Below are 23631 nucleotides of genomic sequence, written 5' to 3' on the forward strand. Positions count from 1 at the left end.
CGTTTATCTATAGATTCGCTATAACTCTCGGCATTAACGGCACTCCCGACGCGCATTTTGTTATACTATACGACGGAACGAATATATTTTATAGCACCGATTACGCGCACAAAGTTGATCTGTAAAATAAAAAAATAAATGCAGATTAGTGTTTGAAATAATAAATATTTATAGAATAATTACTGCGCACATTAAACTTTATATTCGTTTATTTATGCACACGTCTAAACAAAGAATTAAAATTTTCAAAAATATATTTTTTGAATAAAGAAAAAAGTTTAATTAGTTGAAATAATAATATGTAAAAAATTTCTAAAAATGGTAAATATTAATTTACTATTATAAATATTTTACTAAATATTTTAAGTATTTTAAATATTTTATATCCGCTACATTATATAATATTTTATATGTAATATTTTGCGAATAACAAATAAATGAATTATTGCTCACCGTAAAGTTGCTCCGCCGGCGCCCGATGCTTCTCCTGAGCCTCCTCCTCCTCTCAGTGGTCCTTCGAAGCACTCACATTGAATCTCACGCGTTCGCGGCGCATGCATTGCTCGCATGCGTACCTGAATACGAAAATTACGCGATACTTAAAACGGCACTCCCGACATCACAGGCGAATCGAATCGAATTGTCCAAGCTGTGACGTTACGCGCGAATTCCGTCCGCGTTTCAGACGACCACATTTACCAATTGGGGCACGATTCTCTCAAAACAGAAGGCAAAGATAAGCTTGAAGGAGATGAGGTGATTAGTCATCCAATCAACCGACTAGATACAAGACATCTGAAAAGCAATCGGTAGCGTTTGACTAACTCCGGTAGCCGTCCTCGACTACCTTCGACAGTCCGGCTATCTGTACAACTAGCGCGCTGCACGTAGAACCGAAGATTGCCCTGCCGTAGTGGAGATTTTATGATTGAAATCGACCTTTCCCTCCCCCGAGCCAAGCCTAAAGTAAAAAAAAATCGTGTCCCAATATTTGTCATACAGCAAAAATGCGTTCATCTATAGATTCGCTATAACTCTCGGCATTAACGGCACTCCCGACGCGCATTTTGTTACACTATACGACGGAACGAATATATTTTGTAGCACCGATTACGCGCACAAAGTTGATCTGTAAAATAAAAAAATAAATGCAGATTAGTGTTTGAAATAATTAATATTTATAAAATAATTACTGCGCACATTAAACTTTATATTCGTTTATTTATGCATACGTCTAAACAAAGAATTAAAATTTTCAAAAATATATTTTTTGAATAAAGAAAAAAGTTTAATTAGTTGAATAATAGTAAATATGTAAAATATTTCTAAGAATAGTGAATATCAACTATTGTAAATATTTTACTATGTATTTAAAGTATTTTAAATATTTTATGTGCGCTACATTATATTAATATTTTATATGCAATATTTTATGCAAATAAGAAATAAGAAATAAATGATTAATTACGCTAACGTTGTCCCCCCGCGCTCGATGCTCTTCCTGAGCCCCTCCTCTTCTCAGTTCTCGCAGTCCAAGGCACTCGCTCGCGTTCGCGTCGCGTATATGAAAATCGCCCGATATTTTAAACGAGATTCCCGACGTGTACTTTGTCATTTTAAGACAAAGATGTAACTCAAATATTACGTGTTTGACACTCTGCGCGACAGATTAAGACGGAAAAGCATGACATGGAAAACTGTGAGAAATAGTAAAGGTATTATTGAAAATAATAACGCGCCGATACGCCGATTTACCATTCGTATGAGTGCCGCCGTGCGAATAATAACGGTATAATAGGAAACACAAGGTCGCGCCGATTCCGACTTAAAGGAATGCGAGAAGTGGGGGGCAACAATGTTTACGCTGATACACGAACGTGCGCACGAGAGAGAGAGAAAGAGGATGTGCGCGCATACTAAGCGTAACGTCGAAAACAACCCCAACGCTACGAGTCGGTTTCGAATAAATAAATGTTTGATAATTGCTCTGTTTCGAAACCGACTATCGGAAGAAAATTAACCCGTATACTTTATGCGAATTTACATCACGAATTTGACACGCTACGGTCCGCGAAACGAATACAAGTTAAACGTACTTTGTGCCGCGACACATCCATACATATAATTATAGTATAAAACGATATAAATTCAACGATTGATTCTACAATGTACACTCATAATATGTATGTTCCTACACATCGCGTTTCACAGCTGAGATGAATGGACTGAAGGATATCGAGTACATTTTTGATTCTGGCAATGACTTAAAATGTTATCAATTTTGACAGCTTATAAATAGCTCGTGTTTCTACCGCTAGTATTGTTCCCATATTGTCATTTTTAAGCAGTAGAAAAGTTAAAAGTATATATTAATTTAATCCAAAAATATATTTTTTAACCAATCCAAAATTATTAATTTGCAGTTTGTAAAAGTTCATAAATAGCCTCGGAAACATTTTTTTCTTTTTTTATAAGATAGAAGAAGAGAGCAGAGTTGAACAGAGTAGTTTCCAATTATGTCGTAGGACAAGAGAAAATGACCGAATTCGCTCGCCCTGGTTTTATTTCCGCGTGCTTTACACGTATTTCTACATTATTTCTTTTTCTTCTTCTCCTTTTAGTACACTTTGTTAGTGTGCCAGTAAATGAGTTCTTTTGACGATTTACTTTCGAAGCTTTTCTATTAAGTATTTACAGTTTTTATTTTGTTTTCTTTCAAGTAAATTTTTTTTCAATATTTGGATAATGTTTTGACCATATTCAATTTTCAATAACTTTTAATTTTATAATTAAACATATATATACCACATACATATAAGACATTATTGTCTCCACAAACTCATCTCTTTCTACTACACAAATATAGAAGCGCAGCAAATCATTTACTCGAAGAAGCCAGTCAATAAATAACGTTTTTGTAATAAACACGCAGCCACCTGGGACCTTTTGCTCCAAATAAACACGATCCACATCGAAATCCGGCCGGTACCGTCATGATGTTATCGTGATAATCGACGTTCGATAATATCCTCCATTAAATTTGCTCCGATAACGAAAGAGGATTTATATTATTGGAATATCGGACTATGAACACTCGTTACGACGAGCTCTACGGGGCCAATTTGTTCCGCTTTGACGTGGTTCATCTAAAAACGGACGCAAACGATAATATCGTGAATTCCTATTGTCTCCCCATTTTCCATTTTTGCGAGACACGGAGTTTATTGCAATAATGTCTATTTCGACTAAATATATAGCGCACAATTATTTATTTTAAAAGTCGCAGAAAATTAATTGCAAAATGTTCTGGTCACATTTGCTATCACACTTGCTATCACACGCAACTATCATAGCAAATACAAAGCGTCAGCTGATACCATTTCTTTCGGCCGTAGGAATAATATATGTGACGCCTAATAAAAGATGTAACGCCAGCTTACACGATCCGCTAGTGTTGGTGGTAAAAGACGACTGGATAATAGTTTTTCCAGTAGTAAAAGCACCGATACGATGCGGCCTCCTTGCGGACATTCTGGTCACACAATGTCGACTCGAAGACTCTACGTGCGATAGTTTAACGACTACATCCGCGCGTATAAACTTTATGAACTGTCTTTATGATCGCGTAAATGTTTCATGAACATCCGGAGTTTTTACAGCTCGCGTGTTTCGTGCCTACCGTCGCCGATTTCTTTTTGCAAATTCAAAAATTACTCAAAATTAAAAAATAATTATTACAAGGAAACTTCATTAATCATATTGCATATACATATAAGACAGAAGAAACATGAAAATAATTCTGTATAAAATAAATATTATACATTAAAATTCACAAAACTAATTTGACTTTTTTTTAAATATACACAGTATTATCTGAATGTGTTAGGCTCACTAAATATGTGCACCCTAATTTTTGAACTATATTCTTCTGTCTTTACCATAAAACACACTTCAAGCACCTCTGTGAACTTAGCATCTCATTTTCGAAAAAATTAGTTCTTTTATTAAAGTATGCACTACGCAATAATAAAAATAAAAAAAGTAGAATTAATTGCTAGATAGAAAAATATTTGAAGCCGTATCTAAATATATAATAAAATTTCTAAATTTATTTCCAAATTCCATCGATTTCTGATGTAAAAATTTCATGTATTATTTATAGATACAAATTATTTAGAGACAAACGTGATAAAATTATGAACACACAATTAAAAATCCCGTATATGATTTTAAAAAACGCATTTAGAATATTCGTGACAAAATTTGATCAATTTTTTCTATTTGTGTGTAACTTTATAAAGTGGTTTATAAAGTGATTTATAAAATAAACAAAAAAAATTATGTATGAAGAAATATGATCAAATTGTGAATAATCAAATGCCGTGCAATTTAAAAAAATACATTTAGAAATGCTCGTGACTAAATTTTATCCAATTTTTTGTTTATGTATGGCTTTTCTCTGCAAAAAGGTAGACTGGTCGACAAAAAATTATACTATATATGGACAAATATGGTCAAATCGTAGTCCATTAAATTCTATATCAGTTTTATAAAAACTCGCATTTCGAGGTGCTAATTTCACAGAGGTCATTAATCTCATTTATCTTATTAAATTACTGTCAAATGTAACAAGCTCAACATTTTTAATTTGCAGGAAGTAAATAGCTTTTTTCCAAGTCTTTTTTTATTTCTGCAAAGTGGAAACGCCAACAAAACAGGGGTTTGGGGAAGCAGGCCCGGAGATCGTCCTATGTATCAACAACCCGCCGCCGGATAACCGGGCGTTCCCTTTCGCTTATCGGATAATTACGGGGATAGGTTCTTCTGGCTGTGGATTGGAATGAAAGCTGGGTTACTGTCGGAACGAGGCTTTGAACGAGGATGAGAGGGCGCGGAGCGACGGCGGAAGAGAAACGGGCGGTCGATGTAGGAGGTGGAAGAAGAAGTCGTTATAAAAAGTCAAGTCGGATCAGACCGAGGGTTGCACGATCGTGCAGGGGATGAAGGCGTTAGATTAGCGTGATCTCCAGTGATAACGTTCTGCCCCATCTCCTCTTCCTCTCGTTTCTCCCTCCCACCGTCTGCCACCCATTCGCTAACTTACCGCCGCCCTTCGCACGCTCCTCACCAAGCCGACATCATCTCGAGGGCGTCTGGCCGATTCCAACGGACAGCATCTTAGCACGTTGTTACCGCGCAATTACTGACCCCCTAACGAGAAGGGTCGCGGAGATGCAACTTTTGAAAATCTCCTATTAGAAATAACGGCCCCTCAGCGAGCGTACGTGTTCCGAGCACCTTGGCAAATTGGAATCTGCGCGCAAACGCATTCCAGGCGACCCTCGAAATGGATCGTCCACGAATCTCGGGTTCTGTCAAGGGAGCGCAGGCGATATTAATGCTCATCTGGGAAATTACGTATGTTTTCTCTTTGATAGCTACAACTTTCGGATAAAATTGAAACTGATCACGAAACACGTCCGTATAAAAATTTTTCAACTATATTTCTTGTTTTTTTTTAAACGTAGATCGCAGATAAAACATAGATGTTATTATTAAAGAATATAATTATATTCTTAATACAACAATTTTTCTCTTTTCTAAAAAGATTAGACATTTTTTAATAAAGTTTTGGTAATCCGGTTACTCTTTCGACCGCACCAAAAACAAATTATCATATATTTCTGCTACGTATGCGATTATAACGCAAAGTTTCAAGCGATTGCAAAATCGTACCACTATAATTGTATTTAAAATAGTAATCGACAATACGAAAGTGGTTAATTAGATGAACATAAACGAACTTTATTACCGATCTTCGGTGGTAAAAGCATATAACAATTCTGAAGTCATTACAAGCGGCATTAATCTACTCACAATGAACGTTTTAATAGCATCATGACCGCTGTTTTGTCCGACGCTTCGCATTACTAGGAAGCACACTTGCGGTGAATGGGCTTGACCATGTTAAAGACAGTAGAGAAATACTGGTTGTTTTGTTATATTACTAATTTGACGTTCTATTTTAATATATTTAAATTTATACGTTAATATATATTTATCTGTGACAAAACATTTATTTAATGTTAATGTTTTGACAAAAAAGGTATTATATCTTTTAATTATTAAATTTAATTATTAGGTGCGTAATGTCGACGATCAAAAGCGTAAATGTAAACTATTGTGCATTTCAAGAAATATAATTTTACAAAATTTTTTTCATAACATAGACTGTAAAATGCAACAATCGGTAATTTGATTCCATGACAATTGAGAGAAGCATAACAGGCCGGAAAGAGGATAGAAGAAAATTATTTAGTTCGTTAAATGTGTAATGTAGATAAAGCGTTTCTAAACGCAAGTATTTTTTAATCAACATTTCTTATTTTATAAAAATTCTAAAACACAAAATTTGATTGAAAATAAATTCAGTGGAATAAGATTTGTATGTCGCACGTTCGACAAGACAGACGAAAAACATCGAAATCCTACATCCGTCGTAATGCATGGAACAAAGCATTTACTTATTTATTTGGGTAAAGCACCGAGTGTTGCGAACGTACCGAAAGATGAACTAAGCTGCTTTACGCGCTGTAGTTTGGAGCAGACCCGAGGAAAAGAACTGGAAACGATCGGAAGTACCAAGTTCATTTATATCTATTGCGACGAGAGGCGAGGCAACTTTGGCTAAAGTACGTGTTCACGTAGGGGGGGGGGGGGGGGGAGAAATAAGGGACGGCAAAAGAGAATGGTCGTGGGGGGGCCACATGCAGTTACAACTTTGATTCTCTCTTCGTTCTCGTGCTCGAGGAAGGGACGACGCTTACGTGGACGGGCGAGAGACAAAAGTGATCGCGTTAGAGAAAGAGCGAGAGAAGGAAAAAAAAAGGAAGAATATTAAGAAAAAGAAGAGGAGAAGAGGGGTCTAGCTGGAACGGATGTGAGTCTGAGCGAGTGTGAGAGAGAACGAAGGCGGGGGTGAGCGAGACGCCCCGCTCCTACATCCATTTGTCTCGTTATAGTTTACCGATACAACGGATGAAATGAGCCGAGTGGACTGGCCGTCGTCCACTCTCGAGAGTGTGCGATGACACTTTAAAACCACTTTAAAACTTCGGACCGGATTCGCACGTGTACGTGAAACGGAGAAAAGGTAGTGGGCGGTCCCGGCTTGCGACGGAAAGGCGAGAGACCGGTCTCTTTCGGTGTTGGGAATTTATTGGGAAATAATGGAGCGCGTTTTGCTCTCCTACAGGTCGTAGGCATCGCTTACACCCTTTCTCTTTCTTTCCTTCTCGCTCTCTGAAACGGAATTCGCTTCGGGATGTAAGAGGCCATACCCTCTTTTATACATCCTTTATACCGGACAACCCTTTGAAGTCTAAATTGACCGTCGGTCGGCAACCATTACTGAGATCTTCTCTCATCTTACTCGTGTTTTTCTTTCTCTCTTTTTTTTTTTTTTTTTTTTGACCGCAAATTTTCAATTTATGGTTTAGCGCAAAAGTAATATATTAGTATATTGATTCAATGTGTATAATGCTCTATACGATTTTCTCCGATAATATGCTATTGTGCGTCACAGTTTCAACTGCATTCTCGGGCCCTGTTGTCGAGGTCTATAGGTTACACATGTTTCATTACATTGAATTACATTGAGTGATCAAAGCAATTAGCGAAACGCGCGGCAACGCTGATTGAACATTCGCATTAATCAAATCACGAAACAAATTTAACGATTTCCCTTTCTGATTTTCATTCTTTGGCACTCTCTGTGTTGCGCGCAATGACAAACCTTCGAGATAAATCAATGTCGATAGATCAATGTCGAGGACAATACGATTTTTAGCGCGTCGACGTAATGAACAAATATAATATTGTACTTCGTTACATGACTACATATGTCGCCTATAGTAATAATGAAAGGCAGAAACAAAGTATAAGAGATAAAGCACCAACGATAATGGTGTAGGCATATTCTAAGAGATGCCGTTACGAGTACCGCGCGAGAAGAAACGCACGATAAATTGGCTCCTATCTGATAAAAAAATATTATAAGCAATAAAGTTCTTGATCGAAAACTAAAACTAGCTCCACTCAATAATTCCTAATGATATAAAAAGTCCCAAGTTTGAGAGATTAAACGTTTTAATTTGATCAAAAGTCATTTAAAATCGAAATATTAAAGAGCAATTTAGGAAATATACTAAATAATCAGAACAAACAAAAATTTTACTTTGATAATTTCTTTAATTCGAAATCGAGATTTTACAAATATAAAAATTATTTTCTTTGGAGTCCATAAATTTCTCGCTTTAAATTTGAATATATCTCACTAAAACACCGAAGGATCACGTTGATGACAGAAACGTAAGCCAAAATAAATACATAAAAACGCGCATACGCAACAATTTTACGTTAAATATCATATATTCTGACGTTATTTAAACTACAACAAAGAAAAATAAAAAATTGTTTAACAATTTATCTAATTAAGAAAGTATATACCAAATCTCTTAAACATAATAAATTTACTACAAAAAATAAAATGTAAAATTCCACTAATTGGCAAGATTTTAAATATGTAAAAAAGTCTATCTAGTTATAATTATTAGTTGGTATTTCATGTAGCAGTACAACTACTGCAATTATTGTACATAATATAACAAATATAAATATAAAATGCAAATTGTCAATTCTGTTACAACGAAAAATGTAAGCTTTAAATTGTTTCCCTTCCAAGATTGACGTAAGCAAAAAGAAGAGATGCATTATTTCCGAACCGCGGATAAGTGTTCTGGGATACGTATGTAAGCGTTCGTACCCTTTCGTTCCTCGAGGGTACCGTCACCCGAAACAATGGGCCTATATATCGTGCGGCACATGCGTGCGAAATCGTATTAATTTATCGTGGAGCAATTACAAGGAGCCATATATTAGCCAGTCGGGCACGAACGCAAGCCTGGTGGAACTACGAAAGGACGAAAGTAGACAGAGAGAGACAGAGAGAGGAGGGGAGAGCGAGAAAGAGAAAAGCTGGTGGAAACAAGAAGAGACAATCGGAATGAAGGAACGTAAATAAAGCAATGCGCGTTAGAAAAAGAAAACAAAGCGACGAGAAAAAGCAAGAAGAGAAACCCACGAGAGAGATACAAACACTTCGCGCAATGTCACGGATTTATGCCGCGCGATTTTGTAAAGTTTATTTTATGAAGAACTGGGTCATTTGCACCATAACAATGTTGCGCTTCCACGCAATCTTTTTTAATAGCGAAACGCACACAGATCGCAATAGTTTGGTATTGTTGTTCGATACTGTGTTGTACACCGTGTAACAGGTATAACGTGGACAAGCAGTGTAAATTCTCTCGCGCTTCATCATCGCACTATATCGCCCATATGCTACGATACCCAGAAAAAAAAAATGAATACATATTTGGCAATTTCCAGCTTGCGGGCTATGCAGTACGAAGCTGAAAATAGCGGTGGGATAGAGAGCAAATATTTTGCTTGCGGGGCGTGAATTTCGTTTTATAGTGGAGGCGGTGAGAAGCGAGTTTTTTGCAGTCATATACGGGGCCCGCGTCACGGGTACATGCACGTATGCCTACGAGTTTGCTTTTATTAAAAAAACTGAAGTCGAGGGGCGTGTGCGTCTCTATCATTCAAATAGACTTTAACAAATAGTCCGGCCGTCGGTTTTTAATCCGACTAGTCCGACTAAGAGGAGAGAACAAAAAGAATTCGGCGGACATCGATGGCACGTGAAACGCGCGAACGAGGAAAAAAATCACTGGCTTATACCAACGTGTTCGCGCACAATCAAAGGATTACCATTATAAGCTTCCGATCGTTTTCACGAGATAAAAGTTTCCCCTGAAGAATGTAATTAGCTATGCAACTGGACAACAAAATTTGGTGTTTTTACAAACCGACGATGGAATAAATTTTTTCCCGGTACAAAATTGATGCGAAAGCTCTTTAATTTTTTCCATATAAACTTATTTTAAACGTTAGAATTATTTTATTACAGAAGCGATAAGAGAAGACATTTTCCGTGTTTACAGAGAAGTAAATAAGAATTTGCAAGTAGAAAAGCAGCTTTCCGACTTGAAACGTGTACCAACAGATTGAAAGTCTTTATTGCAGTATACGATATTACGTGCGATTTTCCGTACGGCACGAAACACAGTTTACGTCATTCCGAGAAATTCCGAAATAACGTAAGACGACCGGCCGAGCCCGTATCGGGGTCAATACGGGACCGTAGTCGCGTAAGATCCAAGCATGTGAATACGCGGAGATACAGTTCTAGCTCCCGAGAGATTGTAACGGAATGGAATTGGACTCCGGATGCAATCTGCTCGCGAAAAAGGGAATAGCGCGTAAGCACGCGTTACAACCACGAAGAGATGCAAAGCCGTTTGTGATACCGTAAAGCAACTTGTATTGTTGTTAAAATTGAAAGTTTCGACACAATGACCACATTGTAGTCAAATTCTAAGCCGATACCTCGCGAACTTTTATAATCGGACATGACATCTCCGAATCATTAATCTTTTTTATAAATATCAAGAATCTCTCAATGCTGCTGATCGTGATTCGAAATGCTGCGCTGAGAGATGCGGTTTACGAGAACAATAAGATTCACCGTAATTTATAGCCCGCTATATAGATGTCCGCCCACGGTCAGCCGAAATACTTGTGCACGGTACATAAAATATATTTAAATCCCGAGAGATCTTTTTCACGCGCGCGCGCGATCTGATGGCTTGTTACAAATAATATCTTCAATTATGCGTTACCATTAATTTAGAACAGTCTTGTAAGTGCCTCGTGTAATCTGAAGAAAAAAGTCAGCAAAAAGATACAAAAGTTTGCCGTATCGCATGAAATAATGTAAAATAACAAAAAGACGATAATCAAACATCGATGGAACAAAATAGCCGCGTCACGTGGAAAGTTATGAACGGCGGAAGATTAAAGATCAACGACGTGGAATGGATTCCCTAAATCCTAGCAAATTCGTTACCACATATTCTTACTTTATTCATAATTTAAAGGCGATTGAACGTCTATATTATTTGTTCGATAGATTTATTGAGATTTTCCTTCTGACATATGTATGATTTTCTGTCATTTTATTTTAGAACAAATATGAATAAAAATAAAACTGAAAAAAGAAGGGAATGTCCGATTTATGTTTTGATAAATGGATGATAAAAAACAATATACAAATGTATATTGTTAATAGTGTCTGTACATTAAAAAAATATTGACATTCAATAAAACTTTAAAATAAAAGCACAATATATTTATTACTTATGTATCTTATTGCTTATTGAACCTAAAAATATATAATTAATTGTCCCTAATAATCGACGATGCGTGCCTATCATTACAAAAATATGTTAAATTAACCGTGACATACCATAATTCCAACGATGTTACAAGGAAGTTTATATCAATGAAGGGGGAAATGGTAGCAAAGATAATAAACAAGATGTGTGAAAATGGGTATCATTACGCGCGAGAGGGAGAAAATGAGAGAGTGCGTGAGCAACGGCAATTACCAACGTACGCATAGTTTAATGGCGGATTTTAACAAAAATTATCGGGTAGATAATTTCGTGCAACCGGCCAGGTTAGCATTAATTATTCTGGTACCCGCGCCGAGCATCGTTGAGCTAGTAAATTGAAGGCATAAATTAAAAAATAACAGTTTAGTTGTACGCACCATATGTGACGTGCGTGGACGTAACGTATGGCCGACGGCTTTATTACCACATTATACATTCGGATTTAAACGCGCGAAGGCATCGGCGTAAATTCTCAAATGACAAATCATCCTATCAACGATGATCAAAAATATTGGCAACCCCCATATAATTTCATGTGAACTGCGTGCAAATATGACTATCATTCTTTTATAATTAAGAATAAATTTACTTTGATTTTTCAGATTATATAAATTACTCTCGCGTTATATGAATTATTCTAATCATTGCTAAAATATTGATAGCATTTTACTTCAATATATGTATATGCAGTTTCACTATATATTATCTGAATCATATACTGCTTAAACTTTTATATTTTTGTAATAATTAATTTAATATAAAATCTATAAAATATTAAGAAATAAAAATATCGCCTTTTTAAAAAAAGAGTAAATTACTAGAAAGGATATGTAAAACAGTAGCCACAAAAAGAGAGAAGAAATTCTCCAAAGTATCATTTGGAGAAGTCACAGTCGCATTTGCACTTGCTTTTCTCCAGCATTGCGCTCGGTCCGCGGAAGTACATTACCGAATTTTGCTTATCATCGCGACAAGTATGCACAGAAGCCAAATATCGTCAGGAACGATTTCGTGAATTGGAGGGTGTATTATACGATCGTAGTGGCACGATAAAAGTAACGGATACGGTAATTTAGTTCATTAATGAACTTCCAGTTGGCAAGCTCCCGCTCTCGCTCTTGAGAGGCTGGAGCCAACTAGGAAGATACATTATCCCTGGAAATTGGAATACCGCGAACTCCACGAACATCGCGCTGATTCTATACTGCAAGAGAGATAAAGATACGATGAGATAAACTTGCACGCGAAGGAGATGAGACTGTCACGTGACCCGGTACAGTTACAGAAAGATAACAAAGAAGCGAAAGAGGAAGAAAGAACTTCATAGAATGCAATAAGAAACTTTCGCACTTGTAACAAAATTATTAATAATACTTCTGTGAAATTAAAACATAAAAAATCGGAAAATTTAAATTTTCTAAAATTTAGAGTTTTTATTTAACCAAAGAGATACGAGTCAACGCAAGAATGACAGAAAAGCTTTCGTTAGAAGGGGAAGACGTTGAGCAGGTGGATTTGTTCTGCTACCTCGGCAGCTGCATAACGCAAGACGGTACAGTCACGTTAGAGCCAGATCAACAAAGCAAACGGCGCCTTTACATAATTAACCTAATATGGAGATCTAGACAGTTTAGCAAGAGCACCGTACTTAATATTTAACACCAATATTAAATTAGTGCTCTTATATGAATGCAAAACCTAGAAAGTTACCAATGAGTTGACCAACAAACTACAGACCATCTTAAATAAATGCTTGAAGAACATATTGGGAATATAATGGCCAAATGTATTACTCAACACCGAACTCTGAGAAAATAGTTAACTAGAGACCAATAGAGGAGCAAATCAAGAAACGGAAATAGAACTGGATAGAACATATCCTGAGACAAAACGAAAGAAATATTGCAAGACAGGCTTTAGAATGTAATCCACAAGGCCGAAGGAGACGAGGCAGACCTAGAATGACATGGAAGAGATCGGTGGACAGAGAGCTAGAAGCCGTAAATAAGACCTGGCGAGAAGCAAAAGTAATGGCAAAGAACAGAGTGCGGTGGAAACTGTTCGTAGATGCTCTATGTTCCACGAGGAATTAAAGGATTTATTATTATTATTTGTCGCTGAAAAATAATCCGTAAATAGATAGATACAGAAAAGAAATAATCCAAATATATAATGTAAACGGAATTAGTGTGAATATAATAGTTTCAAAAAATGTACAAGATATAGTCGCACGAATCCGGGATTCATATTCTCGCATCGGCGATCCCGTGGCGACACTCCGGTGAATCTGATAAACTCGCCTAATTTGAATATCCGGCTGCATTATCAAAATGCGATATCGGTCGCGGCCACGTAGGCGAGTACGCGCATCGAAACATGCTTTTAATGCATATAGATTAGATCAATTTATAATATAAGCCGGTTTTACAGTGTCCTCTTACTCTCCACCGGTCGCCGCGCGATGTGCCCAAAACCGCCACTGTGTGGCCTCACGCGTTAAATTTCTATTTATATTTCGCGTTTATTGCTATAATGCTGCGGTATTATCGATATTTATTGGTCGCGCAGGTCGAACACATGTGCTTACAATATTCGCGCGAGGATATCAATAATTTCTCGATGAGTGTGCATAGTAAGCGCACACGTGGTTTACTGATAACTGATAAAATGTTGAAAGCATTCTTTCTACATTATAATGAAATGTAAAAATGTTGTATAAAACATACACCTAGAAACAAATGTATTTATATTTCTGCTATCCTTCAGTCTCGATTGAGAACATGTTTAAAAGAAGATTGCTGGATCATCTAAAAACCGATAAATGTCATTTTTAGGTGATGCAAATCAGAATCGGAATCATATTCAGCTGTTTTATTGAAACTATTTTAAACGTCATGCACACATATTCATGCGGAATGGAATTCGCGTTCGCTTCGGATCTATCCTCGTTCGCGAGAATTCGAACATCAACAGTCAGCGGAACGAAAAAGAAAAAGGAAAGCGGCGAAACGTGTATAATATCCACCAGAGGGGGCCGATATTCGCGTAAATGATTCACCGGCCGCGAATTCATTCGCTATGTAGCAGTTCGGCGAGAGCGAGATGGAATCAGGTAGCTAGAAAGGCGGAAGAGGTCGCGAAAGGGAATGAAAAGGATGAAAAGGAACAGTAAAGAGGGGAAGAGATGAGGGAAAGAGAGATACAGTGAGGAATTGCCGGGAAGCTCGTTCCGAGGGCAAAAGCTAACGCGAGTTACGGCACGGCGAAAAGTTCGGTGTCGAGGCTGCGGCTAAAGCGATTCATGCGACGTACCGTCAAGGAATTCGCGATTTCTTGCCCGTATACGAGGCGCGCCCGGAGGCGCCACAAGGAAGGAGGTTCAGCCCGGCGGGATATCGCATTAAGATAAATACGTAAGCACGCGGCCGTGTGTGCCGACGTTGTAAAATGTGTAATCGTCAAAAGAAAAGTCGGCACTCGCTCCCTCGCGGAATGTTATCAAAGGCTTAGACGCTCGTACCCAAGCATTTCCTCAAGTTTCCTAACGAATTTTGCAATCGAGCTCTTACCGTCTTAACAATTCTAAAAATGGGCAATACGAGCTGCGCAATTTTTTTATCTTTATTTGTCGACTTGGCGTGTGTAGCCCCGAATATTTTTAAACGCGAAATATGCGAATATATATTTTATATTATACATATTTCATAGACTATGTGGCTTCGCATTATAGTATGATTTGCTTCGGGCATTTTGGTCCTGAAATTTTTCATGCGAAAGTTGCATGTTAGGAAAAAATATCAGTCAAAATTTTAAATATTTATTTAGAAATATTCAGAATTTAAATTCAAATGCTTGATTTGAATCATTATTTGTGTTTTATCAAAATATATTTGTAACAGAATATTATTTGATAATTTATAAAACATTAAAAGAGTTTTCTCCAAAAGAACTTTTACTGTTGCCGTTAAACTAAAACACCGACAGAAAAAAAGCCCAAAATGCTTGCACAAGAAAGAAATTGAAGTAGACAGGCAACACATTTCGAAAAATTAATATAAAATAATCTCGATTAATGTGTGCAAGAATGAAATTTTTTTATTAAATATATGAACATACACGTATTTGTTTATTAACTATGAAATGCGAATTGCACGGCTCTGTGGTAGAGTTCCAGTAGATCTAATTTACTCAGTTAAGTGACTGCACGCAATACATAAATAAATTGTGGCGGAAACAAAAAGATTAATGTAAATGGATCGATTTCAAATTTAATATCTCCGAGTAATGCCGGGAAAAATAGAAATATAAATGACATATCGTTTTTCAAAACGGATGAAAGTGTTAAAAACAGATGATTGATACGCGATAATAAATACAATAAATAACACAGGCAAATATACGGTGACATAAAAATGAATAAAATTACGAGTGCACATAACAATGTATTCAGATACAAAAAATGTAATAATTTAAATCACGTTTATAACGAAAAAGAAATTATTTGCCCATTCGTTATTTTACATGCAATTATTTACTACAGTTTAACAATTATTGAGTTTTTTCAAACATCACATTGACATTTCTCCCGATGCTTTCCATCTAAATATAGACTTTTGTTAATATAAGAAAAGGATTTGATGCACATTGCAACGTGTGTAATACGTATTATTGATGCTTCGACGGTGTGCGGACTATTTGAAATGTGTGGAATTTAGCAGAGACGGCAAACGAAGAGGGAAAATCGCGCGAGTGCATCCTCGTATCCGTAGAAGAAAACGAGGTAGTAGTGGATAATCTCGATGCGCTCGTTCTCATACATATTTATCCGCGACGTGTGTACACGGTGAATGCACCGACGATGCATATGCATGGTGCAACGACGGAACCGCGCGCATTCGAGGTGCGTGGTTGTGGCCCCTCACAAAAGAGCTTCGGGAACGCTCGAACCTGGTGAAGTCTGGGTGGCCTCTTTTTTTATCGTTGGCCAATTTCACGGTTGGAATGTAAGGAAACTACAAGAGAGGTGGAGACGACGAGAGAGAAGCGGGAACAGCAGGGGTGCGGGTGAATCGACTGCAATATTAATGATCGTTTTAAAAAGTTATTAACGGCAGAATTACCCTCGACGAATTACGTCCGGAAATCCCACGACATGGATCAATGAAAATAAAACAAGCGCGCAGTAGACTGGCACCGTGCTATTTTACGCAGTACCATTTGCGTTCGACATGTTAATTACCGGCACGCCCTTATTAGTCCTCTCAAAACCAACATTTTGTCTTTCTCGCTTTGCCAAACTTTATTTTGCGACTATTTTTCACACAAATAAATGAAATGGTGGAAGGCTTAAAAAACAATTTTTATCAATGCTTAAAAAAATTTTGTACCAAAATTATTTAAAGTTAAATAATTTTTTAATTACTGATTTCCTTATTTTCATAATAAATAATATTTACAATTATCAAGTGTTGGAAATTCCTTTGAATTTCGACAAAAATTATTTTTTTAAGAGTAACAATCGTTTCCGCGTCATTCTTAATTACTTTTTCAAGAATTATAAAAATTATTATAAAAATAATTCGATCAATTAACATTTATTCAATTCAAAATACTTTGGATATCAAAGAAATTTTTTTGAATGTTAATAAAAATGACTTAAGAGTTCCAACAATTTTAATTTCTTTGAGCCATTGACTACATGTAATATATAAATATATTGTAACGGAAATAAAAAAATTAATATAAATAGATCAATGTAGAAGAAGAAGAAAAAAACCACAGATATCGAAATAGAAAATAGAAAAATTACAATATGTAACAAATACAAATATCTCGGAGTAATCTTTAATACAACAAGAACAGATGACGAAGAAATAAGATTCCATAAACTAAACAAATTATTAAAGCACTAAATGAAATATGGAACAGCTACATTGGAAAAACACTCAAATTGAGAATATATAATATCGTGAAAAATACCTTTATATACGGATCAAAAACGTGGAGACTCAAAAAACATCTCAGAAAAAAATTGGAGACAACCGAGATGAATGTTATAGGTCAGCGAGGATTTCCAGATTAGAAAGAATACCCAATAAAATAATAAAAGACCAAATGGGAATAAAAAAATCAATACAAGACGAAAAACAGCTGATTTGGTTCAGACATAAGCGAAGGTCTGAGGAAAGACTACCGAAGAAAGCTCTTCAATGGATACGAAAATAGAAGAAGAGAAAGATAAAAAGAATCATAGGCATAAAAGACATTCGAAAATCAATCAGTGAAAGGCAAATAAATGAAGATGCATAGAGAGACCGAAAACAATGGAAAGCATCGGACGTGATGCAACAGCCAAGGAAAAAAGTTCAATAAATGCTTTGTACCTTAAAATTCTTATATATAAACATAATATTTTACGAATATTTTAGCTCCCGATAATAAGAATACCTCAAATCAAATAATTCTTTAATTATTGCTTTCATCTATCACAATAATCTTTATGAAGATGTTTATTCCTTCGTTTATATTGCCGGTCAAAGCGCGAGCAGCGCTCTCTATAATAAGTTACTTTTTACTACGAAGTGGGGCGTGTTTTTCGCTTCACACACACTTTCGGTTAATAATATATAGTCACGCTACTACCGTTTTTGTCTTCTTTAATTGTCTCGGCTTGAGACCATTCTTCTTGTAACGACTTTCAAGTAAAATATATTGTTTAGAACGAATACAAGATTCTTTCTGTTAATACGCCTGCCTTTACATTGGTTATGGGCCCAGGCACGTAGCATTGCGTTACTTAACCTACAAAAATATAAGGCGAAACAAGTAGTGTTGAACATTCACTGTCGAACAAAAAAAAAGGTATCCACGCAAAAATGAATAAAGAAGGATCAAGCGACAATCGAGTGACTAAACTCTCGAACAACAATTATCGTTCATGGAAGATTGAGATGAAGTGGTACTTAAGAGGCAAGGGACTACTGGATTACGTGCTGAACAGAGTCGAGTTAAGCCTAAACGCCACGGAAACGCAGAGAGCAGCGCATATCGCAAATAAAAATAAAGCAATAGCAGCGATAGGACTAAATGTAGATGATGAGCAACAAGTGCACATAGAAGAATGTGTAAGTGCACATGACGCTTGGATTGTATTGGAACAGGTTCACCAGCCAAAGTCAAGGGTAAGAATTATGCAATTAAAAAAGGAATTCTATCATCTAAAAATGAAAGATGATGAGAACATGCCAAATTACCTAGCGAGAGCCAAAATCGCTGCGACCAACCTACGAGAAGCCGGGGCGGAGGTAAGTGACGAAGATCTAGCATACACTCTATTGTCAGGTCTTCCAGATAGCTACAAAAATCTAAATATGACATTGGCAAACCTGCCGGATGATAAGTTTACCTCTGCTGAAATAAAAAGAGTACTCTTAGCTGAATACAATAGAAGAGCAGCAAGAGAAGTTGCCGAAGGCGAATTATCCAAAGAAGCCCTTCACGTTGACGGAGGATCAGAAGATAAGAAAAATAAGTCGCGTACTGATAACAAGAATAAAACTGTTACATGCTTTAAATGTAAAAAGAGTGGACACTTTGCTAAGGATTGCCGTTCGAAATTCGATAGAGGGCGAAGAAAACAAGAGCAAAAATCAAAAAGAGATTACGATGCATTTCTACTGTCAATAAACAATTTGGAAATAGACGACGTATGGCTACTGGACAGCGGGAGTACGCATCATGTCTGCCGAAGAAAGGAGTGGTTCACGGATTTTCGCGAGCTGAATTCAGAAACGGTGAACACGGCAGCCGACCCCAAAAGACAGAGCGGAGCAAATTTAAAAGCAAAGGGCATAGGAAACATATTTTTGAAAACTTTGGTTCAAGGTAAGGAAAATAACGTAAAATTACATAATGTGTACTATGTTCCAGATATTCGCAAAAATCTATTGTCCGTCTCACAAATTGAAAAGAAGAACAAAATCCTCGTGTTCGAAAGGGGAAAAGCAAAAATCAAGAATGTCATCACCGGAAAAGCCATCTGCGAAGCATACAGAAAAAATGATCTATACGTAATCAAGGCAGAAGTAGATGCAAAAAGCTATAATTCAGTAGAATCGCACGCCCTAAATGTAGGTATGGATGAATTATGGCACCAACGTTTTTGTCACACAAGTCATCGCACTATCATAAGCATGGCGGAGTCGAATAAAGTGAGAGGTCTAAACAATGCCAAAAATGCCGATTTTTCTTGCGACGCATGCCGTGTCGGAAAAGCAACAAAACTTCCATGCAAGAAACTAAAGGAACGACAATCAAGACAGGTGTGTGAATTGATTCACTCCGATGTATGTGGACCAATGCCGGTTAATTCATTTGGAGGCAGTAGATATTTTATTACATTCACTGACGACTTCTCACGAAAAACAATTGTCAGGTGTATAAAAACAAAAGACGAAGCAAAAACGCACATAAAAAATTACATATCAAGAGTTGAAAGACAACAAAGCAGAAAAATAAAAAGATTCAGAACCGATAACGGTCTGGAATTTTGCAATAAAGAATTGGAAAACTATTTCAGAGAATTAGGAATAAAACATGAGACGTCAAACGTGGAAACGCCACAAATGAACGGCATCGCGGAGAGAATCAACAGAACAATATTGGACATGACAAGATCAATGCTTGCATCAGCCTCCCTACCGCAAAAGTTTTGGGCAGAAGCGGTCACAACAGCCGCGTACATCAAAAATAGAGTCTGCCACAGTGGAATAGATAACGAAGTGCCATTAGCCATATGGACGGGACACGTACCGAGTGTACGGAATTTAAGAGCTTATGGTTGTTTGGCGTACGCGCGTTTGCCCAGACAAGGAAGAAACAAACTGGATAAAAGGGCAGCTAAATGTATCTTCGTCGGTTATAGCAGTCGCACGAAAGGCTATAGACTATGGTGTCCAGAAATACAAGATGTCATTACGACTAAGCACGCAAAATTTGCAGAAGATAAGGTCGGATATGAATGGATTTACAAGGAGAGCATTCAAAACTGGAGATATGACGAGAGCAGTTCAGAAGATGAAATTCACGATACTAACCGAGAGTCAAAAACGATGGAATTTCCAGAAAAACGATCAGATGCGCTGGCAGAAACATTGCAAAAAGATAATGTAAGCACAATACAAGGCAATAATAATTATAGAGCGAACGAACAAATTCCCCATCATAATTTATGATCCTATCCGGCTCATCGGATAATCCACCGTACCGGTCGCTTGTCGGCATAACCCCTCGATTCCCCTTGTAAAAGCTTATACGCGAATCGAGCATGCGCCTATCGCCAAGAACAATGCAATTCACGCTTCGTATATACATACAGTTAATGAAAAATATATACATACTTTTAAAAGGGATAAAAAGATGCAAGATGCCGCAATCTATCAATTAACCAAAAAACCGTAAGAGAAGCGTAAACGAGATGAATATCTTGGCTCAGATTTTTCAGACAAGAAAAACAACGAAGACAACAACGGAAATCAAGATGATATTTTCCTTCCGAAGCAGACGAAAATACGGAGAAAGCTGAAGAGTCCGCGCAGGAAAGGCGAGTTGATCAAACAGGCGAACGTCGAATGCAAAAAAAAAGAACGATATATAAACTAAAAAGAACAATATATAGATTAAAACAAAACAAACAAGCGTGAAATGACGCAATTCACAAAAAGCTAAAAGAATACGGAATGCGCAGATCCATGCGTATATATAGAGTATAAAATTTTAATAATCGCTATATATGTATGTAGATAATTTGCTGTCGAACGGACATAGCGCAGTTATTAAATGCAGATTTTGGAAAAATCGCGAGAAAATTTATTGGACGGCCGTAAAGCGAATTTTTCGATAGTTGCCACGAATTATTATCTTAAATGAAAAAATAGCGATATTGTAGCTTACAGACGCCAATTGGGACAATGACAAACGAACTAGAATAAATGATAAATGACTCACCAGTCGATGTATCGCCACTGCATACGCCGCTCTTCCTCCTTTCTACATCTGGTTGTTAATCGCGATCATGCGGACCGATGCGCCGAGACAGTCATGTCATCTTGTCATCACTTCTCGTCATCTTGTCATTTAATTTGACACTCCCGACACTCCCGACACTCGTTCGCGTAATTTTACTTTCGGCGGATAAAAAGACGCGAGAAACACGGAGCGAACGTAATTCGGATTCGGACTAGCGTTAATATGATGTGCGACTGAGCCAGTGCAACGAAAAATTCAGTGAGCTGGGGCTCAGTAGAACATTTACACAGTAAGCGAGTCACTAAGAGTTTCCAGAGGAAAGCCGGGCGCAAAAAACTGCAACTTAAACGATAGTTCATTAATTTACTCACGCTCCGTAAAATTCTGTTGTACAAGACGGATTCCGACGGCTAGGTTAGGTTAGGTTAGGTTATCTTGACGCCGCTTACGAACATCAAAGATTCACGGACATGAATATTTTAGTATAACAAGTTACATTGATTACGATAATCTCTCGATTTTGCCGACGGTGCATCGCGACGCGCTCTTCGAATAAACAGATAACGCAAGTATAACAAAAAAATCTATCAGAAAATAGTTTCACGGCAATCCGACGCGAAACATGATTCCGATTTCGAACGCCGAAAACATGCTAGACGCAATCACGTAGGCATATTAACGCCTAGAAACAATTGCCCATTGATATATTCGACACTCTCACTCGACATACTGAATCGCGTATGAAATTCACACGAAATAAATAAAGAAATACATGAGAATGCGAAACGATCGCGATTTGACCTTGACGACATAGACACCTGACGTGAAATTACTTGTACTAATAGTATGACGTCATTGCGTGAATACCGCGACATATCGTGTGATATTCGTCTCGATAAATCTATCATGGCGATCCGTCGCTTTCGTCACCAGACGGTGGATGGTCATTATCGTCGCGATGATACACACCACATGTGAATCGACAAAGATTCCTTGATGCTTTTGATGATGATCTCGGTCGTATATAGCATGCGGAACGCTCGTCGAACGAGCAAATAGCACGAAAGTCGCATGAAAAGCGGAGCAAAAAATAACGTTCTGCGGCAATCCGACGCGAAAACGACTCCGATTTTGAACGCCGAGAAACATGCTATACAATCGCGTGGATATGTTAATGAGTCGCGAAACAATCGCCTTTCACTATACTTGATACTCTCAATACTAATTTGTACACTAATTCGTCCGTAATATGCGAAGACGAAGATTGTGCTTGCGCGCGACTTACCTCTGAGAATGCTCAACGCGATGTAATGGCGCTCAATGGCGATTGCGGTAGATCATGGTAGCTCGTGACGTCACACGCACCAATTTCACGCTACTACGCGGAGAAAAAATAACCCCTATAACAAAATAATTTTTAATACTTGATACTCTCAATACTAATTTGTATACTAATTCATCCGTAATAACATAAATATCGCGAAGACAAAGATTGTGCTTGCGCGCGACTTACCTCTGAATGCTCGACGCGATGTAATGACGATTGCGGTAGATTATGGTAGCTCGTGACGTCACATGCACCAATTTCACGCCACTACGCGGTGAAAAAATAATTCCTGTAACAAAATAATTTTTAATGTAATTATGTTTTATTAACACATTGAGACGAATGTATATTACATAAAAAACTTGAAATAATTCAATTTAGGCTATGAAATAATTATTCTTGATGATTTTCACGAATTATTGCGTGAAAAATGCGCGGCGTATGAATTTCGGCTAGAATTAATTGTTTGAATAAGCCGCTTAATATGTTCATTGCTGGTAACATAAACAATTTTCAAATATTGCTATTTAATTTGCAAATAAATAAATAATATTAAATTAATATAGACATAAAGACAATTATTGCAAACAGCTTTGGACTTTTGATTGATTTAAACTTTTGATATTTTTAAACAAATAAATATGTTAAATTAATTAATATACATATAAAGGTTAGAGTAATACGTATAAAGGTTATATTTTTTTCAATCGCGTACGAAAAATTCTTAAACAAATAGATATAATAAGAAAATAATTCACTCGTACAATAATATAATTCTGTGAGAATAAGACGGCTTATAGCAGAACAGCTGACACAGGCGCGCGCCGCGAGAAAACAAGAGAGAGAGGGAAAGAGAGAGAGCTCTGGTATTCAAAACATTCGTACCTATTCACTCGATGCTCAACTAAAGTAAACAAA

At 37.0% G+C, this 23631-nt stretch overlaps 1 long non-coding RNA gene across 1 annotated transcript; it reads right to left on the reverse strand.

Annotated features, from left to right (window-relative positions):
* Window positions 1-869: 869 nt before the first annotated feature.
* LOC137001241 (uncharacterized) lies at window positions 870-23608 on the reverse strand. The gene is made up of 2 exons (XR_010891326.1): window positions 21366-23608; window positions 870-1129 (listed from the first exon to the last, which is right to left on the reverse strand). It is a non-coding gene; the product is annotated as an uncharacterized lncRNA (long non-coding RNA).
* Window positions 23609-23631: the final 23 nt, after the last annotated feature.

This window comes from Linepithema humile, chromosome 7, assembly GCF_040581485.1.
Source record: "Linepithema humile isolate Giens D197 chromosome 7, Lhum_UNIL_v1.0, whole genome shotgun sequence".
NCBI classification, from domain to species: Eukaryota; Metazoa; Arthropoda; class Insecta; order Hymenoptera; family Formicidae; genus Linepithema; species Linepithema humile.